The following is a 20978-nucleotide window of genomic DNA, read 5'->3' as shown; positions in this document are numbered from 1 at the left end:
TTATACCTCATGTCTTAATATCGCTCTTTTTCCTAACAGTATACTGAGGTCGATAAACTGAAAGGCTTTGGAAGAGTCAACAAAGACTGATTTCCCTAATTAATTGCTTGCTATGTCAGTTACTTTGAATCGTCTTTTTGCCTGGTATATTTTGGACTCTAATTATTAATGCATCTGCTAGTCCATCATCACATTGTATCCAGCCACTTTGAAGCTTTCCTTAACTAAAAACATCACTCCTTTCTTATTTGATCTTTTTCATAAGTTGTATCTATTTTGTTCAATGTTCTCTACTTGTAACTCATCACAATTTTATTTCTGTAAGGTGAATTATATCCAGACTCATCAGGATAAACATTTGGCTTAATCCCAAGATGAGGCTATTAATATTATTCTGCATCACACTCCATAGGGCTTCTTTCTCCTTCACTTTTTTCCAGGCCTCCCTCATGTTCAGGTACCACTTCCTCCCTTTCTTGTCCAAAACTCTCCACTACAATATCTCCTGCTATTGTTCTTACCCTCATCTATTGCCTCTACATCCTCAGTTAGTTAACTCTTCCCTCTCCTCTTCAGTGAGTTAATATCTGTTAGCTCATCCTTAGCCAGCCTCCAGACAACTGCCAGAGTATCTTTCTGTGATTTAAATTAGATTCTTAACGGTCTGTGCCATTTACCTATGAATTTCCCTACCCTGTGATGAGATGGGTGTGTGGGTGATGGGATGTGTGAGTGACTGGGTGAGTGGGTGATGGGATGGGTGACAGTGAGCAGACTGGATGTGTGACTGACAGACTGACTGGATGGATGGTCAAGTTGCACAGATTGGATGAACAGACACACTCACTAACCTAAAGTGAAAAATAAATAAAATATATATTACACAGTCCTTCACCCATAGTCTCTCTCTCTCTCTCTCTCTCTCTCTCTCTGTGGCTCCTGGTCCCCCCTTTTTTTCAAGCAAGGTATTATTCGCTCACAGGCGAGGGTGTCATGAGGCGCCACCTCACTCATTGTCGCCAGGTTGAGAGGTTGTGCAGAAATGTACTAAACCAGTGCGTAAGGGAACCAATATATCCAAAATTCATACCCTCTTCAGTAATAATTAAACCAAAAAATAGTGAAAAATAAACCAAAACATATAAGAGTGAAGACTAAATAAAAAAACAAGAGAAAAACACATAAGAATAAATAAAAAGCAACCAAAAAATTTAATAAAAGTCAATTCCTTAAAAGAACCATTTCAAACAAAAAACTCTCAAATATATGTAAACCAAAACGCAAAAACAATTACGTAAACCCAAAACATTATATGTACGTAAACCCAAGAAATTGTATATACGCAAATGGAAAAAAATACGCACATCCGCAAACCAAAAAAAAAATATCCGTAAATCCTAAACCAAAAAAATCCGTAAAAGAAAAAAAAATCCGTAAAAGCAAAATACGTAAAACCAAAAAAAAAAAAAAATACGTAAACCAAAAAAATACGTAAAATAAAAAATATACGTAAAACCCCAAAAAAGGGAACCAATATATCCAAAATTCATACCCTCTTCAGTAATAATTAAACCAAAAAATAGTGAAAAATAAACCAAAACATAAGAGTGAAGACTAAATAAAAAACAAGAGAAAAACACATAAGAATAAATAAAAAGCAACCAAAAAATTTAATAAAAGTCAATTCCTTAAAAGAACCATTTCAAACAAAAAACTCAAATATATGTAAACCAAAACGCAAAAACAATTACGTAAACCCAGAACATTATATGTACGTAAACCCAAGAAATTGTATATACGCAAATGGAAAAAAATACGCACATCCGCAAACCAAAAAAAAAATATCCGTAAATCCTAAACCAAAAAAATCCGTAAAAGAAAAAAAATTTGTAAAAGCAAAATACTTAAAACCAAAAAAAAAAAATACGTAAACCAAAAAAATACGTAAAATAAAAAAATATACGTAAAACCCCAAAAAAATCCGTGGAAGTAAAAAAAATCGTAAAATTGTAAAACTAAAATAAATAACCATAAAACCCAAAAAAATATTCATAAAACCAAAAAAATATACGTAAAGAAAAAATATTCGTGAATCCAAAAAAATCGTAAAATCATAAAACTAAAACAAATAATCGTAACCAAAAAAAATATTCACAAACCCAAAAAAATATCCGTAAAGATAAAAAAAATATTCGTGAATCCAAAAAAATCGTAAAATTGTAAAACTAAAATAATCGTAATAATAATAATAATAATAATAACAATAATAATAATAATAATAATAATAATAAAAATCGTAAAACTAAAAAATTCATAAAACCAAAAAAAATAAATAAATAAAACCAAAATATTCGTAAATCCCTAAAATACTTGTAAAATTATAAAACAAAATATTCACAGAACCAAGAAAATATTCACAAAACCAAAAGAAATATTTAAAAAATGAGAAAATACATATACTTGTAAAAGCAAGCCACCAAAAAAAAAAAAAAAAATACATAGGACACCAAAAGTACAATAATGACACCAAAAGTACATTTGTAATACTAAAAATACACAGCTGATACCAAAAAATAAACAAACATTCATAAAACCAAACAAATACATACAAATAAAAAATAAAAACTTTGAAAGACCCCAGATAATAAAACTAGAATGGGTATTGATGCGGGGAAAAAAGTGTGAAATACTGGTAAAAACAGACAAAACCACACGCCACAAACACTGACCACAGCAACGAATGAATAAACATGAATATCAAGTTAACGTAAATATAACTAAATTTAGTACAAAAAGAGAAAATAATTACCGTAATGGAAGCTTCCTGACGGTCACTCCCACCACGGCCCCACGAGGGAACGACCGGGCCTGCCGCTGTCCACCCAGGTCCCCCACCAGAACTAAAGAAAGGGGAAGGAACTGGGCACACAAGGTGCATTAGACATGCATGGCCTAGCAGGTAAAATAGCTAAATATATAAAAATCCTAAGTCAGAATACATATCGCTAGGACTTACAGATGTACACACATGGCATACACCTGTGCATCCTAGAGAGCTGCAAGAGCTGACAATACATAGCTAAATCCTGAGTTAAAAACTGTCACAACATGCAGGTGTACACTCCAGGCATACACCTGCACATCACAACAGCTGCAAAAGCTAAATATATAATATCAATCCTAGACTGTATATATAACATATATATTACATATATTAAAAAAATATACATATATATAGGTATATATATACTCTGATATATTTATAAAAGCTAAATATATCAATCAATCAATCCTAGACAATGTATATATAACATATATATTACATATATTAAAAAAATATACATATATATAGGTATATATATACTCTGATATATTTATAAAAGCTAAATATATCAATCCTAGACAATGTATATTTAACATATATATTATGTATATTGAAAAAATATACATATATATAGGTATATATATACACATAAATTATTTAATCATCTAATGCAAAGTCTATATATATATAAACATGATATATATATATACACAAGTTATATAACCCCACTAAAGCAAAAATGTATATATATATATAAGTATTATAAATAATACATATATATACACACACACATACATTTATTAATAATTATCTAACCCCCCGCCGGCAGGGTTGCCAACCCGACCGGCCCGCTGCCGCTGGAACATCTTCTTTCTGGTAGAGAAAAGGAGAAAAAAGGGCGCACTCTAGGTGCATTATACATCCTGACATAAATGTAGCTAAGACATACATGAAATGAAATGAAATAAATATTATATCATCAATCCTATCCTAAACCAAGCCGATCGGCTGACCAGGCCGACCGGCTTACCTGTTGCTGCTACTACTGCAATCGCGCCTTCGCTGCCATCGCGCCTTCCCTCTCCATCTCCCCTCGCGCCTGCCACACACTAGCTGAGAGAGAGAAGAAAGGTGCGCACAGCGGCGCCACAAGCCTAACGGGTTAAGGTAGCTAAGACATAAATAAATAATTGATACACACATCAGATATACGTCTTAAGGACGTATATCAAAATATATGCATCAAAAAAAATATATGGATCACTATATATATGCATATATCCGGAAATATATACATATACATTACGCGATCCTACCAAAAAAAAAATCATACCTGCCAGTCGGATGGCTAGTCCGACTGGCATACCTGCGGCGACATCTTCTTCTTCTGCAACCAGGAACCCGGAACATCTTCTTTCTGGGAGAGAAAAGGGAAAAAAGTGCACCCGAAGGTGCATTATACATCCTAACAAGCATGTAGCTAAGACATATATATATATATATATATAAAAAAAATATATATCACACCTAACCTAAACCTGACCGGTCAAGTGGTCAACTCGACCGGTGTACCTTATACCTGTGGCTCCCGCGTTGCCGCAGCAAGTGGAAACAGACAGCAGACCACAGCCGTCCTCCCATGGCAGCCTGGAAGAAAAGGACCCGTTGAGAAAACATGGCTATGCGTGCATTGCCTATAAAGAAAAGGCTGCCATCAGTCTGAGTAACAGAAGACAACCTTGCCTATCCTGACCAGATGGCCTCATCGACAACACCACCATGCAAACAAAATGACCATCAAGGCAACAATTCACACCAAAAAAAAAACCCTGGCAACAATAACACTGCCAGAGGGTGAACCTCCCACGTCAGAGGAAGCATTATAACAACAACAGTTAAAACACAAACAACACATTTATTTCATTGTCTGCTGTTGCTTCATAGATACATTTACATTAAAGAGACCTAGATGACTGAAGCAGAAGTCTTCACTCTTGGCTGAGGGTGAAATGTTCCTCTTCTCTCTTGTGGACACCTGTGAGAACCCTTAACAAACAAAACAAAGCATTATTAAGACACACACCAAAAAAAAAAAATATGAAGCAGAAGTCTTCATTCTTGACTGAGGGTGAAATGTTCCTCTTCTCTCTTGCGGACACCTGTGGGAACCCTTACCAAACAAAACAAAGCAGTATTAAGACACACACCAAAAAAAATAATATGTAGCAGAAGTCTTCATTCTTGACTGAGGGTGAAATGTTCCTCTTCTCTCTTGTGGACACCTGTGGGAACCCTTACCAAAAAAAAAAAAAAAAAAAAACAGCATTATTAAAACACACACCAAAAAAAAAAAATATGTAGCAGAAGTCTTCATTCTTGACTGAGGGTGAAATGTTCCTCTTCTCTCTTGTGGACACCTGTGGGAACCCTTACCAAACAAAACAAAGCATTATTAAGCCACCCACCAAAAAAAATATTAACAAAACTGCAAAATGTAACATTAATAAACTTAATATATAAATAAAACATGCAATTTATCAATAAATTTGCAAAAAAAATTATTTTCCCTCCCACCAAAAAAATAATTAGATAAAACATCAAATAAGCTGTAAAAGAAAAATAATAAATATTTATGTTAGTATATTTGTTATTATGTTAGTATATTTGTTAGAGCCAATAGTAGGAAATTATTACCACCACCACCACCACCACCACCACCACCACCCTAACTACATTCATTGTTTCTATAATGCCCTGTATATTGATAAACTACTACTACTACTACTACTATTACTACCACCACTATAGAATCTTCTGTGGTCTTGTATATTTCTTGCATTCCAAACACACTTCTGAAAAGAGAACACACACACACACACACACACACATGAATAAAATAATGATATAATAAGAATATAATAATCTAACACTGTTAATAATAATTATCTATCTATCTTAATCTCACTCTTAATCTCAGTCTTACTAATAATTATCTATCTATCTCTGTATATATCTATCTATCTAACACTCTTAATAATAATTATCTATCTTAATCTCACTCTTACTAATAATTATCTATCTATCTCTGTATCTATCTATCTCTGTATCTCTTTACTTTGCCGGTAACCAAGATTGTTTGCAGCACATTCCAGGATGGTGTGGGCCTGTTTCTGCTCTGTCACCTTTCTTCACTGTTCCTCACCATCACCTTCCTTCCAAGGTATCTGCAAATAACAGGGAAAATTAGAAGAGTTGGTCATATTTCCTCAACCCACCCTGCCCTTCCTTATATATATATATATATATATATATATATATATATATATATATATATATATATATATATATATATATATATATATATATATATATATATATATATATATATATTTTTTTTTTTTTTTTTATGTAGGGGTGACACTGGCCATGGACAACAAAAATCTAATAAAAAAAAATGCCCACTGAAATGCCAGTCCCATAAAAGGGTCAAAGCAGTGGTCAAAAATTGGTGGATAAGTGTCTTGAAACCTCCCTCTTGAAGGAATTCAAGTTGTAGGAATGTAGAAATACAGAAGCAGGCAGGGAGTTCCAGAGTTTACCAGAGAAAGGGATGAATGACTGAGAATACTGGTTAACTCTTGCATTAGAGAGGTGGACAGAATAGGGGTGAGAGAAAGAAGAAAGTCTTGTGCAGCGAGGCCGCGGAAGGAGGGGAGGCATGCAGTTAGCAAGATCAGAAGAGCAGTTAGCATGAAAATAGCAGTAGAAGACAGCTAGATATGCAACATTGCGGCGGTCAGAGAGAGGCTGAAGACAGTCAGTTAGAGGAGAGGAGTTGATGAGACGAAAAGCTTTTGATTCCACCCTGTCTAGAAGAGCAGTATGAGTGGAACCCCCCCAGACATGTGAAGCATACTCCATATAAGGCAGCTGGGGGGGTGAGAAAAACTGGCAGAGACATCTCAGAACACCTAACTTCATATAAGCAGTTTTAGCTAGAGATGAGATGTGAAGTTTCCAGTTCAGATTATAAGTAAAGGACAGACCAAGGATGTTCAGTGTAGAAGAGGGGGACAGGTGAGTGTCATTGAAGAAGAGGGGATAGTTGTCTGGAAGGTTGTGTTCAGTTGATAGATGGAGGAATTGAGTTTTTGAGGCATTGAACAATACCAAATTTGCTCTGCCCCAATCAGAAATTTTAGAAAGATCAGAAGTCAGGCGTTCTGTGGCTTCCCTGCGTGATATGTTTACCTCCTGAAGGGTTGGACGTCTATGAAAAGACGTGGAAAAGTGCAGGGTGGTATCATCAGCGTAGGAGTGGATAGGACAAGAAGTTTGGTTTAGAAGATCATTAATGAATAATAAGAAGAGAGTGGGTGACAAGACAGAACCCTGAGGAACACCACTGTTAATAGATTTAGGAGAAGAACAGTGACCATCTACCACAGCAGCAATAGAGCGGTCACAAAGGAAACTTGAGATGAAGTTACAGAGAGAAGGACAGAAACCGTAGGAGGGTAGTTTGGAAATCAAAGCTTTGTGCCAGACTCTATCAAAAGCTTGAGTCTTGGTCATCCTCTTTTAGAGATTTTGGTGAAACTTTTAATAATAATAATAATAATAATAATATTTATTTATTGGTCACGTAACATACATGAAATTTGTCTTGTGTGTTTTCATAAAAGATTGAATCATTCATATATATATATATATATATATATATATATATATATATATATATATATATATATATATATATATATATATATATATATATATATATATATATATATATATATATATATATATATATAAGCCTTCCATCAGCAGAATCTCATGCACTTTATATTTCTGCACAGAACCATGCCAAGTCAGTTCTCCAACCAGCCAAAAACTCCTTCATTAACAGAAAGTGTCAAAATCTTTCAAGATCTAACTCCCCTCGTGACTTCTGGCATCTAGCCAAAAAATATCTCCAATAACTTTGCTTCTTCTTCCCCTCCTTTATTTCAACCAGAAGGCACCAATGCCATCACATCTATTTCTAAGGCTTATGGACCTGATGGGGTCCCTCCTATTGTTCTCCGAAACTGTGCCTCCGTGCTTGCACCTTGCCTAGTCAAACTCTTTCAGCTCTGTCTGTCAACATCTACCTTTCCTTCTTGCTGGAAGTTTGCCTACATTCAACCTGTTCCTAAAAAGGGTGACCGTTCTAATCCCTCAAACTACCATCCTATTGCTTTAATTTCCTGCCTATCTAAAGTTTTTGAATCTATCCTCAACAGGAAGATTGTTAAACATCTATCACTTCACAATCTTCTATCTGATCGCCAGTATGGGTTCCGTCAAGGCCGCTCTACTGGTGATCTTCTGGCTTTCCTTACTGAGTCTTGGTCATCCTCTTTTAGAGATTTTGGTGAAACTTTTGCTGTTACCTTGGACATAACAAAAGCTTTTGATAGAGTCTGGCACAATGCTTTCATTTCCAAACTACCCTCCTACGGTTTCTATCCTTCTCTCTGTAACTTCATCTCAAGTTTCCTTTCTGACCGTTCTATTGCTGCTGTGGTAGACGGTCACTGTTCTTCTAAATCTATTAACAGTGGTGTTCCTCAGGGTTCTGTCCTGTCACCCACTTTCTTCTTATTATTCATCAATGACCTTCTAAACCAAACTTCCTGTCCTATCCACTCCTACGCTGATGATACCACCCTGCACTTCTCCACATCTTTTCATAGACGTCCAACCCTTCAGTAAGTAAACATTTCATGCACGGAAGCCACAGGATGCCTGACTTCTGATCTTTCTAAAATTTCTGATTGGGGCAGAGCAAACTTGGTATTGTTCAATGCCTCAAAAACTCAATTCTCCATCTATCAACTCAACACAACCTTCCAGACAACTATCTCCTCTTCTTCAATGACACTCAACTGTCCCCCTCTTCCACACTGAACATCCTCGGTCTGTCCTTTACTTATAATCTGAACTGGAAACTTCACATCTCATCTCTAGCTAAAACAGCTTCTATGAAGTTAGGCATTCTGAGATATCTCTGCCAGTTTTTCTCACCCCCCCCCAGCTGCTAACTCTGTACAAGGGCCTTTTTTTTTTATGTAGGAGTGACACTGGCAAAGGGCAACAAAAATCCAATAAAAAATATGCCCACTGAAATGTCAGTCCCATAAAAGGGTCAAAGCAGTGGTCAAAAATTGATGAATAAGTGTCTTGAAACCTCCCTCTTGAAGGAATTCAAGTCATAGGAAGGTGGAAATACAGAAGCAGGCAGGGAGTTCCAGAGTTTACCAGAGAAAGGGATGAATGATTGAGAATACTGGTTAACTCTTGCATTAGAGAGGTGGACAGAATAGGGGTGAGAGAAAGAAGAAAGTCTTGTGCAGCGAGGCTGCGGGAGGAGGGGAGGCATGCAGTTAGCAAGATCAGAAGAGCAGTTAGCATGAAAATAGCGGTAGAAGACAGCTAGAGATGCAATACTGCAGCAGTGAGAGAGAGGCTGAAGACACTCAGTTAGAGGAGAGGAGTTGATGAGATGAAAATCTTTTGATTTCACCCTGTCTTCTCTCATCCCTATTCTGTCCACCTCTCTAATGCAAGAGTTAACCAGTATTCTCAATCATTCATCCCTTTCTCTGGTAAACTCTGGAACTCCCTGCCTGTTTCTGTATTTCCACCTTCCTATGACTTGAATTCCTTCAAGAGGGAGGTTTCAAGACACTTATCCTTCAATTTTTGACCACTGCTTTGACCCTTTTATGGGACTGCCATTTCAGTGGACATTTTTTTTATTAGATTTTTGTTGCCCTTGGCCAGTGTCACTCCTACATAAAAAAAAAAAAAAAAAAGATATGTTGATGTTTTTGGCAGTAGAAGCTTTTAGTATGAACACCCTTGACAACCAATGTTACCTCCACTAGAGTCCCTTGACCAAACAAAGGTGTGGCACTTCACCTCTGCTACACTGAATAGGTCCTGCTGGATGTGGCAAGGGTTTTGAAGGGTGTTTTTGTGGTTCTAGTGACAGATGAACAAGATTCCTACATTACAAACATTAAAAACAGTGAAGAGAATACTGCTAATGATCTGTGTGGCCCTTCAAAGTTGTAATGAAGGTGATAAATTAAATCTTTTTAGTTTTAATGAGAGATAATCCTCATTTCCACATCATTAGCAGCAGAAATATTTATTGATACTTACTGGTAGACTGTCACACTCCTCTGGTACATAAGCAATTAGTCCTCAGGCTGGTGTTGATGGCTCTGCTCACACTGGGGTGTCCACTTGGCAGGGTGGTGGTGGTGGTGGTGGTGTTGGTGGTGGTGATGGTGGTGGTGCCAGCAGTAACAGCTCTGTGGTGCGGCTAATGTTCATCTTAACTGTTCTTGCTTCTTGTTTTCTTCTGTAATTTAAAGTTTTGACTGAGTAACAAGTGAAGATGCAGTTTTTTTTTTTTTTTTTTATGTAGGAAGGATACTGGCCAAGGGCAACAAAAATCTAATAAAAAAAATGCCCACTGAAATGCCAGTCCCTTAAAAGGGTCAAAGCAGTGGTCAAAAATTGGTGGATAAGTGTCTTGAAACCTCCCTCTTGAAGGAATTCAAGTCATAGGAAGGTGGAAATACAGAAGCAGGCAAGGAGTTCCAGAGTTTACCAGAGAAAGGGATGAATGATTGAGAATACTGGTTAACTCTTGCATTAGAGAGGTGGACAGAATAGGAGTGAGAGAAAGAAGAAAGTCTTGTGCAGCGAGGCCGCGGAAGGAGGGGAGGCATGCAGTTAGCAAGATCAGAAGAGCAGTTAGCATGAAAATAGCGGTAGAAGACAGCTAGAGATGCAACATTGCGGCGGTGAGAGAGAGGCTGAAGACAGTCAGTTAGAGAAGAGGAGTTGATGAGACGAAAAGCTTTTGATTCCACCCTGTCTAGAACAGCAGTATGAGTGGAACCCCCCCAGACATGTGAAGCACACTCCATACATGGACGGATAAGGCCCTTGTACAGAGTTAGCAGCTGGGGGGGGGGGTGAGAAAAACTGGCGGAGACGTCTCAGAACACCTAACTTCATAGAAGCTGTTTTAGCTAGAGATGAGATGTGAAGTTTCCAGTTCAGATTATAAGTAAAGGACAGACCGAGGATGTTCAGTGTAGAAGAGGGGGACAGTTGAGTGTCATTGAAGAAGAGGGGATAGTTGTCTGGAAGATTGTGTCGAGTTGATAGATGGAGGAATTGAGTTTTTGAGGCATTGAACAATACCAAGTTTGCTCTGCCCCAATCAGAAATTTTAGAAAGATCAGAAGTCAGGCATTCTGTGGCTTCCCTGCGTGATATGTTTACCTCCTGAAGGGTTGGACGTCTATGAAAAGACGTGGAAAAGTGCAGGGTGGTATCATCAGCATAAGAGTGGATAGGACAAGAAGTTTGGTTTAAAAGATCATTAATGAATAATAAGAAGAGAGTGGGTGACAGGACAGAACCCTGAGGAACACCACTGTTAATAGATTTAGGAGAAGAACAGTGACCGTCTACCACAGCAGCAATAGAACGGTCAGAAAGGAAACTTGAGATGAAGTTACAGAGAGAAGGATAGAAACCGTAGGAGGGTAGTTTTGAAATCAAAGCTTTGTGCCAGACTCTATCAAAGGCTTTTGATATGTCCAAGGCAACAGCAAAAGTTTCACCAAAGTCTCTAAAAGAGGATGACCAAGACTCTGTAAGGAAAGCCAGAAGATCACCAGTAGAGCGGCCTTGACGGAACCCTTACTGGCAATCAGATAGAAGGTTGTGAAGTGATAGATGTTTAAGAATCTTCCTGTTGAGGATAGATTCAAAACTTTAGATAAGCAGGAAATTAAAGCAATAGGACGGTAGTTTGAGGGATTAGAGTGGTCACCCCGTTTTAGGAACAGGTTGAATGTAGGCAAACTTCCAGCAAGAAGGAGAGGTAGATGTTGACAGACAGAGCTGAAAGAGTTTGACTAGGCAAGGTGCAAGCACGGAGGCACAGTTTCGGAGAACAATAGGAGGGACCCCATCAAGTCCATAAGCCTTCCGAGGGTTTAGGCCAGCGAGGGCATGGAAAACATCATTACGAAGAATTTTAATACGTGGCATGAAGTAGTCAGAGGGTGGAGGAGAGGGAGGAACAAGCCCAGAATCGTCCAAGGTAGAGTTTTTAGCAAAGGTTTGAGCAAAGAGTTCAGCTTTAGAAATAGATGTGATAGCAGTGGTGCCATCTGGTTGAAGTAGAGGAGGGAAAGAAGAAGAAGCAAAGTTATTGGAGACATTTTTGGCTAGATGCCAGAAATCACGAGGGGAGTTAGATCTTGAAAGGTTTTGACATTTTCTGTTAATGAAGGAGTTTTTGGCTAGTTGGAGAACAGACTTGGCATGGTTCCGGGCAGAAATATAAAGTGCATGAGATTCTGGTGAAGGAAGGCTTAAGTACCTTTTGTGGGCCACCTCTCTATCATGTATAGCACGAGAACAAGCTGTGTTAAACCAAGGTTTAGAAGGTTTAGGACGAGAAAAAGAGTGAGGAATGTACGCCTCCATGCCAGACACTATCACCTCTGTTATGCGCTCAGCACACAAAGACGGGTCTCTGACACGGAAGCAGTAGTCATTCCAAGGAAAATCAGCAAAATACCGCCTCAGGTCCCCCCAACTAGCAGAGGCAAAACGCCAGAGGCACCTTCGCTTAGGGGGATCCTGAGGAGGGATTGGAGTGATAGGACAAGATAAAGATATGAGATTGTGATTGGAGGAGCCCAACGGAGAAGAAAGGGTGACAGCATAAGCAGAAGGATTAGAGGTCAGGAAAAGGTCAAGAATGTTGGGCGTATCTCCAAGACGGTCAGGAATACGAGTAGGGTGTTGCACCAATTGCTCTAGGTCATGGAGGATAGCAAAGTTGTAGGCTAGTTCACCAGGATGGTCAGTGAAGGGAGAGGAAAGCCAAAGCTGGTGGTGAACATTGAAGTCTCCAAGAATGGAGATCTCTGCAAAAGGGAAGAGGGTCAGAATGTGCTCCACTTTGGAAGTTAAGTAGTCAAACAATTTCTTATAGTCAGAGGAGTTAGGAGAGAGGTATACAGCACAGATAAATTTAGTATGAGAATGACTCTGTAGTCGTAGCCAGATGGTGGAAAACTCGGAAGATTCAAGAGCGTGGGCACGAGAGCAGGTTAAGTCATTGCGCACATAAACGCAGCATCCAGCTTTGGATCGAAAATGAGGATAGAGAAAGTAGGAGGGAACAGAAAAGGGGCTACTGTCAGTTGCCTCAGACACCTGAGTTTCAGTGAGGAAAAGAAGATGAGGTTTAGAAGAGGAGAGGTGGTGTTCTACAGATTGAAAATTAGATCTTAGACCGCGAATGTTGCAGAAGTTAATGAAGAAAAAGTTGAGGGGGGTGTCAAGACACTTAGGGTCGTCGACGGAAAGGCAGTCCGACCTGGGGACATTTATGGTCCCCTCCCCAGATGGGGACTCCAAGGCTGGTGTAGGAGTCGCCATGATTTTAAAATTTTTTGAGTGAAGGGTGTGTGTGTTATTAGGTGCTTGTAGTTTTGTCTAGTAAGTTGTCTAGTAAGCTTATGAAGGGAAAATGTTTCAACATCTGTCAAGCTCTAAATCAGTTTTCCTCCCATCTTTAATAATCTGTTGACAAATTATCACCATTATCAGTTTGTTGACTTCTTCAAAGCCTTTCATGCTGTCAACCACAATGTACTTCTACCAAACTTGCATCACCACACCACAAGGTTCAGCTACCTTCTACCAAACCTACATCACCACATCACAAGGTTCAGCTACACATTCCTGGTTCAAAGCCTACCTGTCAGATAGAATTAATTGGGTGCACAGTCAACACCAACAAACCTACCTAGTGGTGTCTCTTAGTGTTGCACTGTATCACTGACACTAAATATTCTTTCAAGGAAATGTTATTCTCTGTACTGCACACGCTTCACTAATGATGCCCACTTCCATGCAGCCAATGACCCTGACAGCTGTTTGACCAGTACACTCAGTCACTAGCAACAAGACTCACTTCATGTTGTTCCCTAACAGAACTGATGATATTCTACCAGAAATTAATATAAAGACAACCTAACCTAACTGAACTAACAAGCTGAATTTTATGGGAGTCATAAAAACTAACTTTCAATTTTCATAGAAGCAATATCTCCCAGACTTTGAAGATGCACCACCATGCTACATGATATAAGAAATGTTATTGCTTGTAAAGTTGTAAAAACAGTCTAGTTAGCCACACGTTTCCACACATACAACACTGTAATCCCTTTCAGGTTGTGAAGTGATAGATGTTTAAGAATCTTCCTGTTGAGGATAGATTCAAAAACTTTAGATAAGCAGGATATATATATATATATATATATATATATATATATATATATATATATATATATATATATATATATATATATATATATATATATATATATATATATATATATATATATATATATAAGCCTTCCATCAGCAGAATCTCATGCACTTTATATTTCTGCCCAGAACCATGCCAAGTCAGTTCTCCAACCAGCCAAAAACTCCTTCATTAACAGAAAGTGTCAAAATCTTTCAAGATCTAACTCCCCTCATGACTTCTGGCATCTAGCCAAAAAATATCTCCAATAACTTTGCTTCTTCTTCTTCCCCTCCTTTATTTCAACCAGAAGGCACCAATGCCATCACATCTATTTCTAAGGCTTATGAACCTGATGGGGTCCCTCCTATTGTTCTCCAAAACTGTGCCTCTGTGCTTGCACCTTGCCTAGTCAAACTCTTTCAGCTCTGTCTGTCAACATCTACCTTTCCTTCTTGCTGGAAGTTTGCCTACATTCAACCTGTTCCTAAAAAGGGTGACCATTCTAATCCCTCAAACTACCGTCCTATTGCTTTAATTTCCTGCCTATCTAAAGTTTTTGAATCTATCCTCAACAGGAAGATTGTTAAACATCTATCACTTCACAACCTTCTATCTGATCGCCAGTATGGGTTCCGTCAAGGCCGCTCTACTGGTGATCTTCTGGCTTTCCTTACTGAGTCTTGGTCATCCTCTTTTAGAGATTTTGGTGAAACTTTTGCTGTTGCCTTGGACATAACAAAAGCTTTTGATAGAGTCTGGCACAAAGCTTTCATTTCCAAACTACCCTCCTACGGTTTCTATCCTTCTCTCTGTAACTTCATCTCAAGTTTCCTTTCTGACCGTTCTATTGCTGCTGTGGTAGACGGTCACTGTTCTTCTAAATCTATTAACAGTGGTGTTCCTCAGGGTTCTGTCCTGTCACCCACTTTCTTCTTATTATTCATCAATGACCTTCTAAACCAAACTTCCTGTCCTATCCACTCTTACGCTGATGATACCACCCTGCACTTCTCCACGTCTTTTCATAGACGTCCAACCCTTCAGTAAGTAAACATTTCATGCACGGAAGCCACAGGATGCCTGACTTCTGATCTTTCTAAAATTTCTGATTGGGGCAGAGCAAACTTGGTATTGTTTAATGCCTCAAAAACTCAATTCTCCATCTATCAACTCAACACAACCTTCCAGAGAACTATCCCCTCTTCTTCAATGACACTCAACTGTCCCCCTCTTCCACACTGAACATCCTCGGTCTGTCCTTTACTTATAATCTGAACTGGAAACTTCACATCTCATCTCTAGCTAAAACAGCTTCTATGAAGTTAGGCATTCTGAGATATCTCTGCCAGTTTTTCTCACCCCCCCCAGCTGCTAACTCTGTACAAGGGCCTTTTTTTTTTCATGTAGGAGTGACACTGGCAAAGGGCAACAAAAATCCAATAAAAAATATGCCCACTGAAATGTCAGTCCCATAAAAGGGTCAAAGCAGTGGTCAAAAATTGATGAATAAGTGTCTTGAAACCTCCCTCTTGAAGGAATTCAAGTCATAGGAAGGTGGAAATACAGAAGCAGGCAGGGAGTTCCAGAGTTTACTAGAGAAAGGGATGAATGATTGAGAATACTGGTTAACTCTTGCATTAGAGAGGTGGACAGAATAGGGGTGAGAGAAAGAAGAAAGTCTTGTGCAGCGAGGCCGCGGGAGGAGGGGAGGCATGCAGTTAGCAAGATCAGAAGAGCAGTTAGCATGAAAATAGCGGTAGAAGACAGCTAGAGATGCAATACTGCAGCGGTGAGAGAGAGGCTGAAGACACTCAGAGGAGAGGAGTTGATGAGATGAAAATCTTTTGATTTCACCCTGTCTTCTCTCATCCCTATTCTGTCCACCTCTCTAATGCAAGAGTTAACCAGTATTCTCAATCATTCATCCCTTTCTCTGGTAAACTCTGGAACTCCCTGCCTGCTTCTGTATTTCCACCTTCCTATGACTTGAATTCCTTCAAGAGGGAGGTTTCAAGACACTTATCCTTCAATTTTTGACCACTGCTTTGACCCTTTTATGGGACTGCCATTTCAGTGGACATTTTTTTTTATTAGATTTTTGTTGCCCTTGGCCAGTGTCACTCCTACATAAAAAAAAAAAAAAAAGATATGTTGATGTTTTTGGCAGTAGAAGCTTTTAGTATGAACACCCTTGACAACCAATGTTACCTCCACTAGAGTCCCTTGACCAAACAAAGGTGTGGCACTTCACCTCTGCTACACTGAATAGGTCCTGCTGGATGTGGCAAGGGTTTTGAAGGGTGTTTTTGTGGTTCTAGTGACAGATGAACAAGATTCCTACATTACAAACATTAAAAACAGTGAAGAGAATACTGCTAATGATCTGTGTGGCCCTTCAAAGTTGTAATGAAGGTGATAAATTAAATCTTTTTAGTTTTAATGAGAGATAATCCTCATTTCCACATCATTAGCAGCAGAAATATTTATTGATACCTACTGGTAGACTGTCACACTCCTCTGGTACATAAGCAATTAGTCCTCAGGCTGGTGTTGATGGCTCTGCTCACACTGGGGTGTCCACTTGGCAGGGTGGTGGTGTTGGTGGTGGTGATGGTGGTGGTGCCAGCAGTAACAGCTCTGTGGTGCGGCTAATGTTCATCTTAACTGTTCTTGCTTCTTGTTTTCTTCTGTAATTTAAAGTTTTGACTGAGTAACAAGTGAAGATGCACAGTTGTCTAGTAAGCTTATGAAGGGAAAATGTTTCAACATCTGTCAAGCTCTAAATCAGTTTTCCTCCCATCTTTAATAATCTGTTGACAAATTATCACCATTATCAGTTTGTTGACTTCTTCAAAGCCTTTCATGCTGTCAACCACAATGTACTTCTACCAAACTTGCATCACCACACCACAAGGTTCAGCTACCTTCTACCAAACCTACATCACCACATCACAAGGTTCAGCTACACATTCCTGGTTCAAAGCCTACCTGTCAGATAGAATTAATTGGGTGCACAGTCAACACCAACAAACCTACCTAGTGGTGTCTCTTAGTGTTGCACTGTATCACTGACACTAAATATTCTTTCAAGGAAATGTTATTCTCTGTACTGCACACGCTTCACTAATGATGCCCACTTCCATGCAGCCAATGACAGCTGTTTGACCAGTACACTTAGTCACTAGCAACAAGACTCACTTCATGTTATTCCCTAACAGAACTGCTGATATTCTACCAGAAATTAATATAAAGACAACCTAACCTAACTGAACCAACAAGCTGAATTTTATGGGAGTCATAAAAACTAACTTTCAATTTTCATAGAAGTAATATCTCCCAAAAACTCTGAAGATGCACCACCATGTTACATGATATAAGAAATGTTATGGCTTGAAAAGTTGTAAAAGCAGTCTAGTTACCCACATGTTTCCACAGATACAACACTGTAATCCCTTTCAGGAAGTGAACAGTTGACGCAGGGAAGCCACAGAACGCATCACTTCTCATCTCTAAAATTTGTGATTGGTGCAGAGCAAACTTAGTATTGTTCAATGCCTCAAAACTCAATTCCCCCATCTATCAAATCAACACAAGCTTGCAGACAACTATCCAGTCCTCTTCAGTAACACTCAACTGTCCCCCTCTTCTACAATGAACATCCTCAGTCTGTCCTTTATTTATAATCTAAACCAGAAACTTCACATCTCATCTCTAGCTAAAACAGCTTCTATTAAGTTAGACATTCCAAGTTCTCTGCCAGTTAATCTCACTCCACCAGCTGCTAACTGTACAGGGGCCTTATCTGCCCATATGTATGGAGAACACTTCACATGTCTGGGGGAGTTCCACTCATACTTTTCTTCTAGACAGGGTGGAATCAAAAGCTTTTCATCTCATCAACTCCTCTAACTAAGTGAGTTGTCATGGCCACAATGTTGCAATCTCCACACTACCTGTCCCTGCATACACCACTCCTTCAGTCTCATTTATCCTTCCATCCACCTCTCCACCGTCCCACCACCACCACCAGGACCACCACCACCACCACCACCCCCACCACCAGGACCACCACCCCCATCACCACCAGGACCAGGACCACCACCACCACCAGGACCACCACCACCACCAGGACCAGGACCACCACCACCACCAGGACCACCACCACCCCCACCACCACCACCACCAGGCTAAAGACAGTCACACACAAAATATTTTCATTATATCCTGTTTTTAAGAGCGGTAGGAGTGGAACACCTTCCCCCCCACCCCCCCGCCTCCCTGTACAGAGTTAGCAGCTGTGGGGAGGGGAGAGTGAGGAGAGAAAAACTGGGAGATTACTGAGAACGCCTACTGTTTGTTATATGACAGGTAACTAAGACGTGGCCTTACAACACGCACTTCACTTTGGCCAAACATTAAAAAAATAAATAAATAAATAAAATAAAATCAATAAAAAAATAATAAATAATAATAATAATAACAATAAAGGGAGTTTAAGCTATGAATATGAAGTGAATACCTGACCTAACACAGTCCTTCACACACCTGCAGTCACTTCCACACCTGCCACACACCTGCCACACACCTGGAGCCTTTCCTCTGCTTCAACACTTTCCACTGCTCACCTCACCCTGTTTGACAAATGGCATTTATTGTGAACACTGAAAAATCATTAACATTTGACCAGGATCCTTCTCACACACATGACTTCACTCGTGTGTGTGTGCGTGTGTGTGTGTGTGTTCCAGGATTTTTATTCGTTTGAAAGGCCACAGATGATTAATTAGATCAAGAATGTCTTTTTTTTTCTTTTTTCCTTGTTAAATTATCACTGGAATCATTAGTCTACAATAACTGTTTACACACACACAGAGAGAGAGAGAGAGAGAGAGAGAGAGAGAGAGAGAGAGAGTTTTAACCGTCTAGTTGTCTGCACTGTCACCACAATTTGTCGTATCACTTGCAAAACACTATTAACATAGCCTATTTATCGCTTTTAAAGTTGTAGTTTGTAGATAAATAAAGTCGCAATATTTTCTGACATAGTGTTTAAATTTTAACAAGCGGTAACGTAGGTAAGGGAGGAGAAGGAAGAATTAATATGAAGGAGGCGAAAGAAGAATGAGGAGGAGGGAAAAAAGGAATGAGAAAAGCAGGGTCAGGAGGAGGAAGAGAAAGAAGGGAATGGAAAACAGGAAAAAACCGCTAAAAAAATCAAAATAAGCGCAAAATTGTTCTTGTAATGAAAGTAAAAGGAAAAAAAAACTTTACATTATTTAAAGAAGGAATTATGAGGAAAGAGAAGATGGTATTAAGAAAATGGAGGAGGAAAAGGAGGGCGAGAGAAAAAAAAATCGAAGAGGGGAGAGGAGAGACAAAGGAGAGAACAGCAACACACACACACACACACACACACACACACACACACACACACACACACACAAATAATTCAATATATATATATATATATATATATATATATATATATATATATATATATATATATATATATATATATATATATATATATATATATATATATATATATATATATAAGATTACAAGAACCTAATTAGGAATACGATAAAAAGAAGGCGATGGGAGTGCAGTCCAGCCACAAACCAACAAACATTTAACAACAGAGAGATACAATTCAATTTCACACTCACCCAAACCTTCCTTTGGTCACGCAGGTCGCCGGCAGTCCACACCTGCAGCAACACTCCACACCTGCCCGCTCGCCGGTTTGAAATGAAATGGAGGAACCGTTAGGGCCGCCCACCTCCGTCTCTTTGTCTTTCTCTCCCCCACTCTCCCCCTCCCCCTCTCTTTACCCCCCCCCCTTATAACTACCATTGGCTAGTGAGTCAGTACCCACGCAAAAGGCTCCACTTGAAATTATCTCTTTAAATACTACGATATGTTTCAGTCAATCAGTTATGTTGAAAAATACCCATTAATAAGCAGATCTCAATGCCATCATTCAAAAAAATAAGTAAATGAATACATAAATTAATATAAACGATAAAAAACACAAAAAAGAATATAATAATTAATGAGAAACATATATATTATTGAAAAGCAGCCAAGGTATCACCAGGACAAGGTATCATCATACACACACACACACACACACACACACACACTAGTTATAATGATAATTTTCAACAAAAATTATACATGAATAACACTGCCAACAATGACACTGACAATAATGTGTGTATGTGTGTGTGTGTATGTGTGTGTTATTCACCTACGGTCCTCGGCTGGGTGACAAGCAGACGGTTATGTTGAAAAATACCCATTAATAAGCAGATCTCAATGCCATCATTCAAAAAAATAAGTAAATGAATACATAAATTAATATAAACGATAAAAAACACAAAAAAGAATATAATAATTAATGAGAAACATATATATTATTGAAAAGCAGCCAAGGTATCACCAGGACAAGGTATCATCATACACACACACACACACACACACACACTAGTTATAATGATAATTTTCAACAAAAATTATACATGAATAACACTGCCAACAATGACACTGACAATAATGTGTGTATGTGTGTGTGTGTATGTGTGTGTTATTCACCTACGGTCCTCGGCTGGGTGACAAGCAGACGACCGTCTGGTAGTGGTAGTAGTAGTAGTAGTAAAATAATAGTAATAATAATAATAATAATAATAATAATAATAATAATAATAATAATAATAATAATAATAGCAGAGAGAGAGAGAGAGA

The 20978-nt window shown here is 38.6% G+C and overlaps 1 long non-coding RNA gene across 2 annotated transcripts; it reads right to left on the bottom strand.

Moving 5' to 3' along the window:
- Positions 1-5906: 5906 nt before the first annotated feature.
- LOC135116229 (uncharacterized) lies at positions 5907-20010 on the bottom strand. 2 transcript variants are annotated; one of them, XR_010276215.1, is made up of 5 exons: positions 19901-19996; positions 18806-18862; positions 16729-16918; positions 10037-10238; positions 5907-6048 (listed from the first exon to the last, which is right to left on the bottom strand). It is a non-coding gene; the product is annotated as an uncharacterized LOC135116229 (long non-coding RNA). The 2 variants fall into 2 exon arrangements; XR_010276214.1 differs by lacking the exon at positions 18806-18862 and having other exon boundaries at positions 19901-20010.
- Positions 20011-20978: the final 968 nt, after the last annotated feature.

This window comes from Scylla paramamosain, chromosome 3 (assembly GCF_035594125.1).
Source record: "Scylla paramamosain isolate STU-SP2022 chromosome 3, ASM3559412v1, whole genome shotgun sequence".
Lineage (NCBI taxonomy): Eukaryota > Metazoa > Arthropoda > Malacostraca > Decapoda > Portunidae > Scylla > Scylla paramamosain.
The sequence above is the reverse complement of the archived record's forward strand: the minus strand, read 5'-3'. Positions and strand labels throughout refer to the sequence as shown.